A 12759-nucleotide genomic window follows, 5' to 3' on the forward strand; every position below is an offset into this window, starting at 1 on the left:
GTGCTTGGTGGGACTTTACTGAGCTACCTGTGTCCTCTGGTGGTCGATCCAAACAAATGGGACCACCAGAGGACCAGGTAGCAGGTATATTAGACGCTGTTATCAAAACAGCGTCTAATATACCTGTTAGGGGTTAAAAAAAACACATCTCCAGCCTGCCAGCGAACGATCGCCGCTGGCAGGCTGGAGATCAACTCTCTTACCTTCCGTTCCTGTGAGCGCGCGCGCCTGTGTGCGCGCGTTCACAGGAAATCTCGCCCATCGCGAGATGACGCATATATGCGTGACTCTGCGCAGGGCTGCCACCTCCGGAACGCGATCCTGCGTTAGGCGGTCCGGAGGTGGTTAAAGTAATGATGGCCACTCGTTTTTCTTTACTTAGCTGCTTTTTGCCATAATACAAATTCTAACAGTCTATTCAGTAGGACTATCAGCTGTGTATCCACCTGACTTCTCCTCAACGCAACTGATGGTCCCAACCCCATTTATAAGGCAAGAAATCCCACTTATTAAACCTGACAGGGCACACCTGTGAAGTGAAAACTATTTCAGGGGACTACCTCTTGAAGCTCATCAAGAGAATGCCAAGAGTGTGCAAAGCAGTAATCAAAGCAAAAGGTGGCTACTTTGAAGAACCTAGAATATGACATATTTTCAGTTGTTTCACACTTGTTTGTTATGTATATAATTCCACATGTGTTAATTCATAGTTTTGATGCCTGAAAAGTCATGAAAATAAAGAAAACTCTTTGAATGAGAAGGTGTGTCCAAACTTTTGGTCTGTACTGTATATACAATAAGAACAGAGACATGGGGGAATGAATGGACATTTGAAAAATAATAGAATATCAAAGATCTTGAGAATGAGGGAAGTAGCTTCTTCTTTTTATTGTGTGGCGGTGGGACCTCATCCTTCCATTGAGTTTCTGTCCTGTTTCTCCAACGTAGAGGCCTCCAAGAGGACATTTAGTGCAGAGAATCAGATAAACAACATTAGATGTAGAACATGTGAATGTCCCAGGGATCTGATAGTCCTGCTGTGTGTTGAGGATCCGGATCTTATCTGTTGTCATTATATGGGAACAGGTTCTGCATCTTCTTATATTACAGGGATGGGTTCCTTTTTCTGTGGTACATGGCCTTGAACTTGAGCTGATCAGAATATTCCTTAGATTTGGAGGTTGTCGGTAAGCTAGTAAGGGGGGATCTGGGAAGATTGTTTTTAGTCGATCATCCTTATGTAGGACATGATGTCATTTTTTAGCAGTTTTCCTCAGGACCTCTAGCTGTGGGTTGTAGGTCACAACCAGAGGTACGCGCTGGTTCTTTTCATTGTATTGGAGAAGTTGACTTCTGGGGATCTTGGTGGCTCTTGTGATATGATCTTCAATTGAAGCAGGATGATAGCCCTGGTGTAAAAATGTCCTTTTCAGATGCCTTTCCACACTATTAATTTATTTATTTTGTCCGCATATGGGTCTATTGACAATAATATGTATATGTTTTTATATCTAAGAAAATATACAGAATCTTTTTGTCGTATAAACCCAGTAATATTTGGGGTCCGGCTTTAATTTTGGCCATATTGCTTAGCACAATGACAGTGCTGTGTGCACGAGTGAGCTACAGAAGTGTTGTGCGGCTGTTGTCCCTTGCTATTATGTTATATCATTGTAATGTCATGATGATGATTATTTTTTAACATTATACTAAATAAAATTATATTTTTAATGATTCAGGTGTTTTTGCACTCCAATTCTTATAGTGGTTTGTTTGTCTGCAGCATATCATGCCTACACGGATGTCTTTAACAAAAAAGAGTCTGAGATGTTACCACCACACAGGCTATATGACTGCCCGATTGATTTGGTTCCTGGTTCCTTGCCTCCTTGTGGACACATCTATCCCCTGTCACCAGTGGAGAGAGGCCATTTCTGAGAATATCAAGGAAAATCTTGAAATCTTTGACTACGGCTGGCACAGGGTTCTTCTTTGTGAAGAAAAAAAGATGGCACCCTACGCCCATGCATTGATTGTAGTGGGCTCAACAAGATCACCATAAAGAACAAATATCCTCTTCCTCTGATTCCCTCAGGGGAGCAAAGATCTTCTCCAAATGAGACCTACGTGGGGCCTATAACTTGATCAGGATCTGTCAAGGGGATGAGTGGAAGACTGCTTTTAACACCCGAGATGGTCACTATGAGTACTTGGTGATGTCCTTTGGGCTAAGAAATGCCCCAGCAGTCTTACAAGAGTTCATGAATTACAATTACAATTTTAAAGTGGCCTCGTCCTTCTGGTTTGAAAGCAATCCAGGATTCCTGGACTAACTATTACCGCCAGTTCGTGCCTTATTTTTTGTCCTTGACAGCTCCCCATCTCATCATTGACCCGCAAAGGAGCAAACCCCCAAGGATTAGACAGCTGAGGCTGAATAAGCCTTTTAAGCTCTGAAGAAGGACTTCTCTTTGGCCCCTGTGCTCCATTGTCCTGATGCTACTAAGCAATTTTTTCTTTAGTTGGATGCATCGTCTATTGGAGCTGGGGCGGTGCTTCACAAAGATCTTCCTCTGGCAAGATGACAACCTGTGGCTTCTTCTCCAGGGCCGTCTCCACTCCTGAGCGCAACTACTCAATTAAGGACAGAGAGTTGTTGGCCATCAAGATGGCACTGGAGGAATGGCGTTACCGTCAGGAGGGAGCAGCTTATCCTGTGGTGATCTATACCAACCACAAGAATCTTAACTATCTGCAGTGTGCATAAAGACTTAATCCTCATCAAGCCAGATGGTCCTTGTTCTTTGCCCGCTTTGATTTCAATCTCCACTTCCGTGCAGCAGAAAAAAACATCAAAGCAGATGATCTTTCCAGGTCATTTGATTCTACCGATCAGGAGGAGGAACCTCAACACATCATTGATCCGGCTAAGATTGCTATCTGTCCTCTTAAGAACAGACAGATCCCAGGAAAGACTTTCTACTCTTAGGAGACAGGTCCTACACTGGGGTTACTCCTCAAAAGTCGCAGGTCATGCTGGTCAACAAAAGACCTTCCAATTCTTGGCTCAATGGTACTGGTGGCACAGAATAAGAAGCCTAAACAACGTCCTGCTGGTCCCCTGCTTACTCTTTCTGTTCCCGAGGCTCCCTGGCAGCAAATATACATAGATTTTATCAAAGATTTGCCTGTTTCTTCTGGCTGTTATGTCATTTGGGTAGTCGTTAACCTCTTTTCCAAAATGGCGCATTTTGTCCCTCTGCCAAGTCTTCCTTCAGCTCCTCAACTGGCCAAAAGATTCATCTAGCAAATTTTCCATCTTCATGGTTTTCCTCATTGTATTGTCTCCTATAGAGGTGTTCAATTCACTTCTAGGTTCTGGAGGGCTCTATGCAAGCTGTTGAACATGTCTCTGGACTTCTCATTGGCATATCATCCTCAGTCTAATGGCCAAGTGGAGCAGGTGAACCAGATCCTTACAAATTTCCTGCATCATTTTGGTAATCTCCATCATGATAACTGGGTCGAGCTCTTGCCCATGGCAGAATTTTCCTATAATAATCATGTAGGCAAAGCCTCCCAGAAATCATCGTTCTTTATTGTTTATGGCCAGCAACCCAATATACAACTTCCAGTACAGTCTACTTCAGGTCTTCCTGCGGTTGATGAGATCACAGAAGATTTTTCGAAGATTTGGAAGGAGACCAAGACTGCCTTAAAGGAAGCATCCGCAAGAATGAAGATCTTTGCAGATAGGAGGCCCAGGAGTCCTCCTCAATTTCATCCCAAAGATAAGGTCTGGCTGTCTTCTAAATACATCCGTCTTAAGGTACCCTTCTACAAATTAGGTCCACACTTTATTGGTCCATTTGAAGTTTTAGAGAGAATTAATGATGCGGCCTACAAGGTGAAGTTGCCTGCGTCTCTCCGGATACCGAATTCATTCCATGTCTCTCTGCTGAAGCCTGTCGTCCTCAATCGTTTCGTCAAAAAACCTGCCTCTACTCCTACTCCGGTCAGTGAGGAGAATGTCTACGAGGTCAAAAGTATTCTGGGCATGAAGAAGAGTTTCTCGTGGACTGCAAAAGGATTTGGTCCTCTTCTTCTGAATTTTTTTTTGTCTAGGGTCAGGCCTGAGAAGAGGCAGAAGAGGGGGGTACTGTTAGCCCAACTACCCATACATGCCATTCTGTCCCCACACATAGGTACAGGCGCCAGGCTTCTTCACTCCTTCCCACTGTTGTACTCCGTGCTGACAGGCACGGGCAGCAGGGTTCTTAGCTGTGGTTTGCATTCCTGCCACCAGCATTTTCCTCCTGGCTCTGAGCAGAGCTTGTACTCTGGCTCAGAGTTCCTGGTGTGTATTTAGGGTGTGTGCAGGCGTGTCTCTCCTCATTTTGTGAGGCTGCCTGTGCATACCCTCTATATTCCCCTGCCTATAGCTAGTCTGCAGGAGGTATTTAAAGGTGCGTCCTTCTACAGTAAGGCACCTGAGCAACTTGGGTTCTTGGCTTGTCTAGTTTCCAGTTTGAGCGAAGGTGTTATGTTGGTTCTTGTCATTCTGTGTATCGGACTTCAGATGAAATTTTACAGACTTTGTCTGATTGCTGCCTGGCCTGACCCTGATCTACATTTATGGACTTTGCCTGACTGACGCCTGCCCTGACTTCTTACTTTGTACCCTGACTACGCTTTGTCTGATCAGCCTCTGGCCTCCCAGCATCCACTGGGTGTATTGTGCCACCTGGAGGTCAGTCCAGTGGGTTTACACTCTGGTCCCAATTCCCTTGTGTTCCAATTCCCCTCTGAAGTAGAGCCTGGTACACCCCTCAGGAAAGTCTCTCATCACCATCAGAGGTATTGTGTGAAGAACAAGGGGTGTGCTTAGACATCGCCCTCAGAGGGAGTTGGTCTCTAGAGATGAGCGAATCGAAGCTGATGAAGTGGAATTCGATCCGAATTTCAGGAAAAATTTGATTCACAACGAATGCAAATTTCGTCGCGCTTCGTGGTAACGAATCGCAATTTTTCCTAAAATGGTGGCTACACATGTGAGGACTGAAAACATGGGGCAAGGAACTCTGGGAAGGCGGGATCCCCCAGATTGACATGCATGCATACAGCCATTCAGCAGCCAGCCAGCCCTGTGATGTCACAGCCCTATAAATACACCGGCCATCTCAGAGTCAGACATTTTCCAGCATTCAGAGTGCAGGAACAGACATGAGAAGGCGTTAGGAACAGCAATAGGAAAAACCTCATTGTGGAAAAAAAAAATGAAAAAACGATTTATAAGTGCACGGAAAGGATAGAGAGGAATCATTTCACAGCATCTTAGTGCAGGGAGAGACGTCAGAAGGCGCTAGGGACAGTGCCAGAAAAGCGATTTACAAGTGCAGGGAAAGGATAGGGAGGAATCATTTCACAGCATCTTAGTGCAGGGAGAGACGTCTGAAGTCGCTTGGGACAGTGCTAGAAAAACCTCATTGTGAAAAAAAAAAGCGATTTACCTAGTGCAAGGAAACATTTGGGGATCCAAATAGCCATTATACAGCTCTGGGATTCTAGCAATTTGTTCTTGTTATTGGGGTGCAAGTGCTATGTTGAAAAGCCTTTAGTGGTTTATATCTGTCGAAAAAGAAAAATATATACGCATTTCGCTTCTGCAGTTATTTGTGTTGAAAGAGTTTAGTGGCCTATTTCAGTACATAAAGGAAAAATATGTACGCATTTCACTTCTGCAGTTATATGTGGTGAAAGGGTTCAGTGTCCTATTTCAGTACAAAAAGGAAAAAAATATACGCACTTCACTTCTGCAGTTATAGAAACATAGAATGTGTCGGCAGATAAGAACCATTTGGCCTATCTAGTCTGCCCAATATACTGAGTACTATGAATAGCCCCTGGCCCTATCTTATATGAAGGATGGCCTTATGCCTATCCCATGCATGCTTAAACTCCTTCATTGTATTTGCAGCTACCACTTCTGCAGGAAGGCTATTCCATGCATCCACTACTCTCTCAGTAAAGTAATACTTCCTGATATTACTTTTAAACCTTTGCCCCTCTAATTTAAAACTATGTCCTCTTGTAGCAGTTTTTCTTCTTTTAAATATTCTCTCCTCTTTTACCTTGTTGATTCCCTTTATGTATTTAGCAGTTTCTATCATATCCCCTCTGTCTCGTCTTTCTTCCAAGCTATACATGTTAAGGTCCTTTAATCTTTCCTGGTAAGTTTTATCCTTCAATCCATGTACCAGTTTAGTAGCTCTTCTCTGAACTCTCTCCAAAGTATCAATATCCTTCTGGAGATATGGTCTCCAGTACTGCGCACAATACTCCAAATGAGGTCTCACTAGTGCTCTGTAGAGCGGCATGAGCGCCTCCCTCTTTCTACTGGTAATGCCTCTCCCTATACACCCAAGCATTCTGCTAGCATTTCCTGCTGCTTTATGACATGGTCTGCCTACCTTTAAGTCTTCTGAAATAATGACCCCTAAATCCCTTTCCTCAGATACTGAGGTTAGGACTGTATCACTGATTTTATATTCTGCTCTTGGGTTTTTATGTCCCAGGTGCATTATCTTGCACTTATCAACATAAAATTTTGGTTGCCATATTTTTGACCATTCCTCTAGTTTTTTTAAATCCTTTTCCATTTGGTGTATCCCTCCAGGAACATCAACCCTGTTACAAATCTTTGTGTCATCAGCAAAAAGACACACCTTACCATCGAGGACTTCTGCAATATGTGGTAAAAGGGTTCAGTGTCCTATTTCAGTACAAAAAGGAAAAAAAATATACGCACTTCACTTCTGCAGTTATATGTGGTGAAAGGGTTCAGTGCCCTATTTCAGTACAGAAAGAAAAACATATATGCACTTCACTGGTGCATTTATTTGTGGCAAAAGCATCATCATTATGTTCACAGGAGGGTATGCATAAAATAGATCTGGAGTCCATCTGATGGAAAACACATCCACATATGTTGGGATATCCTCTGGATATCCCAACATATGTGGCTCCATTTTCCTGCAATGACCTGATTTCTGCTCAAAAAATACAGCCGGACATTTTCCTGACCCTGCACAACCTCTTTAATAAACTTGTCACATCTATGCTGTCTGCACCAGAAACTGAAATCTACACAAACTATCAAAACTGGAGTACATTTCAAATATAATTTGTTTTTTTGTGACAAAAATGATTGTAATGCGTTGGGCCTTGGTTGCCTTTTTGAAAAGTGGCAATAGGAGCCAGAAATGTAAAAAAAAAATTTTTTGTGCACAATGCCCTTTGAGACAAATTTTGCAACTTTGTTTTAGCCCAAAAACTGACGTAAAGACTTTTTTTTTTAAATGACCCCCAATAACTCTAGATTCTTGTTAGTATTCTTCCTTAGATGCAGCTGACTGGCATTGTGCTGTTAGTCTATGATTCACATCTCTACAGCACAACTTTCATTTATCCACATTGAATTTCAATTTTTAAGAAGAAACCATGTGTGGCCAACAATAATAGGAAGAAATAGTGGGACAGTATACTCCGCTGCTGATGGGGGAGGTCAGTAGAAAGCTTCATTACATTGGTTTCTCCTCTGGACAGTGCTGGCAATACAGAGGACTGGGACATCTCTCTGGTGGATTTTCTCTGACTGGATCCATCTATAGGAAATACACACAGTGACTGAATACATTGTCTATATGTGATGATCAGATGATGGGGGAATCTGACTCTTAAAACTGTTCTCTCCTCTACAATCATGGAAGGGCTCCTCTTACCCGGTGATGTGATGGACTGGTGATTCTCCATCATGGCGTCCTTGTACAGATCCTTGTGTTCTTCTAAATACTCCCACTCCTCCATGGAGAAATAGACAGCGACATCCTGACACCTTATAGGAACCTGACAACACAAGGACACAGTCATTACCAGACCCCTCCCTTGGCGTTATTGTATAATGTCGCAGCATTCCCAGCAGCGCTCACCTCTCCGCTCAGCAGCTCAGTGATCCTGGTGGTAAGTTCTAGGATCTTCTGCTCATGTATCAGGGAATGAGGTGGAGGCTCGGTGATGGGGCTCTGGGTCCTGCTCCATCCTCCTGACACACGGGGTGTCACACACTCACCAGACGACTTCTTCACTACTGTATAATCCTGTGTATGGGAAGACGCCGATCACTACAGAGATTCTAAGAATCCTTCACCTTTCCCGTCATTTCCCTGGTTTATTACTAGAGATAAGAGTGATGTCATGTGAGACTCTCACCTCTCCAGTTATCAAGGAGATGATCTCCAGGGTGAGGTCTAATATCTTTGCAGCCATCTGGTTCCTGTCCTTCTCCATCCTTGGTTTGTCATTGATGGAAAGGACCATCGTCTTTCAAAAGAAGAGAGTTCTGAACCTAAGAAACCAGAGGGGAAACAAGGTAAGAACATTTCACATGAAGTAATGAGTCTCACAAATTAAGAATTATAATGGACCAATGATAGAGCACAATGCAGGTGACGGCTATTGAGATGTCCTATATATAGCAGATTGTTGATCATAATATGATATATCAGTCACCCGTCCGCCCTGCTCTATAGTGAAAACAGCGTTACACAGGACACATTGCAGTGTACCACATATAGGGTTGCCACCTCTCCGGTATTTCACCGGCCAAGCCGGTATTTTGTTCTCTGGCCAAGCCTGTATTTATTTGTACTGGCAATGATAATTACCAGTATTTTCTGTGGCCTGGATCTGGCTAGATCACACAGTGGGCCTCCCGTCCCAGTCCCTTAACCCCATGAGGACCTCTGACGTATATTTCCGTCATAAGTCCGGCCCCTAAACATGGCGCCCACTAGCACGTGCAGCGGGCGCCATAGCTGCCGGGTTTCTGCTATTTTAAATAGTAGAGACCCGCGGCACATGTATGCGATCAGCCATAAGGCTGATCACATACATTTTACCCTTCAGATGCCATGTTCAAATGTGACCATGGCATCTGATCAGTCCGGAAACGGAAGTCACGTGGTTCCGCTCCGGTAACAGCGTTCCCCGGCTGAGATCGGGGAACCTGTTACTTCCTTGAAATAGCCCGAAGCCTCAAGCAGGCTTCGGTGCCTATTTCAGAAATATACCAATACAGGCAACTAGGTGGAGGCATTGTATTGTTATATTCCAAATGAAGTGTTCAATGATGGCTCTATAGCCATCAATGAACACAATGGGCAATCTAATGATTGTCAGTTATTGTCACAGTGACTTAAAAAAAGTATCACCCCCCTTTCCTAAAAATAAAAATACTTATTAAAACAAAATAAATAAACTTCATGGGTATCACCGTGTGCGAAAATGGCCATACAATTAAAATATAACAATATTAATGGCATACGGCAAATGGCGTAATGGTAAAAAAAAAAAGCTAATTAGCCATTTTTTGTCACTTCAACTACACAATAATTTTTTTTTAAAAGTGATCAAAAAGTGCACACACTTCAAATTGGTATCAGTGAAAAGAACAGACCGTCCCGCAAAAAATGAGCCCTTACACAGCCCTGTACACATGACTACAAAAAAGTTATAGGGGTCAGAATATGGTATTAAAAAATGAAAAAAAATAATCCTCAAAGGTTAAAAATTTCAGTATTAACCTCTTAAGGACACATGACCGGTACGTCATGATGTCCTGGTACTTAAGGACACATGACGTACCGGTACGTCATGAATGGTTCCGATCACTGCCGCTCGGCGGGCGGTGAGCGGAACCCGGTGCCTGCTTAAATCATTGAGCAGGCACCTGGGGCAAATGCGCCGGGGGGTCCTGTGACCCCCCCATGTCGGCGATCGCAGAAAACCGCAGGTCAATTCAGACCTGCGGTTTTCTGCGTTTCCGGGATATTCGGGTCTCTGAAGACCCGATAACCCGGAACAGGATGGTGATGGTGGTGTGATTTCACTCCACCAATCACCATCCAGCGATCCTGAGTGGTGATGGTGACATCACCACTCAGGATCGCTTTCTGATTGGTCTGTGGGCGGTCCGGCGGCAGATTCAAAAGAGGCAGGCGCTCCTCTCCTCCTCCTTTTGTGTTCCGGAGCCAGAGGAGAGAGGAGCTGCCTGCACGTGTGTCTGCCATCGCTGCCAGCACCCCCAGGACCCGATCTCTGCCCCCAGGACCCGATCTGTGCCCCAGCACCCCCCATCAGGTACATAGGGACAGCACAGGGAAAGTTTGGTTTAGGCAGGGAAAAAAAAGGGAAAGTTAGTTTCTGAACTTTGATTGCATCACCCTAAGTTAGGGTGTCTGGGGTCCACAGCACAGCTGTGTGACCCTAGACCCCCCAGGGGTGCTGCCACTTCCCCTAGACCCCCCAGGGGTGCTGCGGTCTACTTGGTGCAGGTTGCCATGTACAACTCTTTTGTACTATCCCGAAGCGCTGGCAGCACAGGGACATTCCTCCAGTTCTATGAGGCAGTCCTCATGGCCCTGATCTTTTTGGACCGGGAAAGAGCAGGCCGGAGTACCTCGGGAACTGTAGGTGCCCGGATCGTCCCTGGCCAACACTTTCCAGGTGTGGTCCCCCATACTGGAAAGAAGGGACGAACCCAAAAAAGGTGCAGAGTGTGTCACAGGAGGGGGATACGGAAGGACACCACTACTCAATGTGACACGTGCCCCGATCATCCGGGCCTCTGCATTGACGGTTGCTTCAGGGAGTATCACACTTCCATGGAGTACTAAATTTATATCCCAATTTAGCACTGACATCGGATAAAAAAACTGGTTCTCAGACTTGAGACACCCAAAAAAACGAAAATAATTTATTAAAAGTAGACATATTAGGTATTGCCGCGTCGGTAATAATCTCCTCTATAAAAATACCCCATGACCTAACCCCCCAGATTAACACGGTCAAGGGAAAAAAAAAAAGTGCAAAAAAAGATTTTTTTTTGTCACCTTACATAACAAAAAGTTTATTAGCAAGCGATCATAAAGTCATATAGCCCCCAAAATAGTGCCAATAAAACCGTCCGCTCGTCCCGCAAAAAATGAGCCCCCACATAAGATAATCAGATAAAAAAATAAAAATAAAATGACACCTAGACTTTAGAGATACAAAAATTTTTTTTTTGTATCAATAAGGATAATATAGTCTAAAACCTAAATAAATGTAAAAAAAGTAGACTTATTAGGTATCGCCGCGTTCGTAAGAATCTCCTCGATAAAAATACCCCATGATCCAACCCCCCAGATTAACACGGTCAAAAAAAAAAAAGTGCAAAAAAAGATTTTTTTTTGTCACCAAACATAACAAAAAATTTAATAGCAAGCGATAAAAAAGTCATATAGCCCTTAAAATAGTGCCAATAAAACCGTCCGCTCGTCCCGCAAAAAATGAGCCCCCACATAAGATAATCGGATAAAAAATAAATAAAAAAATGACACCTAGACTTTAGAGATACAAAAATTTTATTTTTGTATCAAAAAGGATAATATAGTCAAAAACCTAAATAATTGTAAAAAAAAAGTAGACTTATTAGGTATCGCCGCGTCCGTAAGAATCTCCTCTATAAAAATATCCCATGACCTAACCCCCCAGATTAACACGGTTAAAAAAAATAAAAAAAAACGGTGCCAAAAACGCAATTTTTGGCGCTTTTCCATTTCAATCCGTTTTTTCCGGTAACAAAACAAGGGTTAACAACCAAACAAAAGTTAATATTTATTACCCTGATACTGCAGTTTACAGAAAAGCCACATTTGTGGTCGTAAACTGCTGTATCAGTAAAGGGGGGGGCCGCAAAAGGAAAGGACCGACATGGTTTCTGGAAGGCCGATTTTGATGGCCTTTTTTATTGACACCATGTCCCTTTTGAAGCCCCCCTGATGCCCCCCTAGAGTAAAAACTCCCTAAAAGTGACCCCATCTAAGAAACTACACCCCTCAAGGTATTCAAAACTGATTATACAAACTTTATTAACCCTTTAGGTGTTCCTCAACAGTTAATGGCAAATGGAGATGAAATTTCAGAATTTCAATTTTTGGTAACCTTGCCTCACAAAAATGTAATATAGAGCAACCAAAAATCATATGTACCCTAAAAATAGTCCCCCAAAAAATGCCACCTTATCCCGTAGTTTCCAAAATGGGGTCACTTTTAGGGAGTTTCTACTCCATGGGTGCATCAGGGGGGTTGAAACAGGACACGGTGTAAATAAACCGGTCCATAAAAATCAGCCCTCCAAAAACCAAACGGCGCACCTTTCACTCTACGCCCCGCTGTGTGGCCGTACAGTAGTTTACGGCCACATATTGGGTGTTTCTGTAAACGGCAGAGTCAGGGCAATAAAGATACAGTCTTGTTTGGCTGTTAACCCTTGCTTTGTTAGTGGAAAAAATGGGTTAAAATGGAAAATTTGGCAAAAAAATGAAATTTTCAAATTTCATCCCCATTTGCCAATAACTCTTGTGCAACACCTAAAGGGTTAACGATGTATGTAAAATCAGTTTTGAATACCTTGAGGGGTGTACTTTCTTAGATGGGGTCACTTTTAGGGAGTTTCTACTCCAGGGGTGCATCAGGGGGGTTGAAACAGGACACGGTGTAAATAAACGGTCCATAAAAATAAGCCCTCCAAAAACCAAACGGCGCACCTTTCACTCTACGCCCCGCTGTGTGGCCGTACAGTAGTTTACGGCCACATATTGGGTGTTTCTGTAAACGGCAGAGTCAGGGCAATAAAGATACAGTCTTGTTTGGCTGTTA

The 12759-nt window shown here is 43.5% G+C and overlaps 1 protein-coding gene across 1 annotated transcript in view; it reads right to left on the reverse strand.

Moving 5' to 3' along the window:
* LOC120999685 (zinc finger protein OZF-like) overlaps positions 1-8305 on the reverse strand; it is a 101305-nt gene extending 93000 nt beyond the window's left edge. The window contains exon 1 of the mRNA XM_040430702.1: positions 7989-8305. The gene's annotated coding sequence lies outside the window, so the exon portion shown is untranslated. The remainder of the gene's footprint in view (positions 1-7988) is intronic.
* Positions 8306-12759: the final 4454 nt, after the last annotated feature.

This window comes from Bufo bufo, chromosome 4 (assembly GCF_905171765.1).
Source record: "Bufo bufo chromosome 4, aBufBuf1.1, whole genome shotgun sequence".
Taxonomy (NCBI): Eukaryota; Metazoa; Chordata; class Amphibia; order Anura; family Bufonidae; genus Bufo; species Bufo bufo.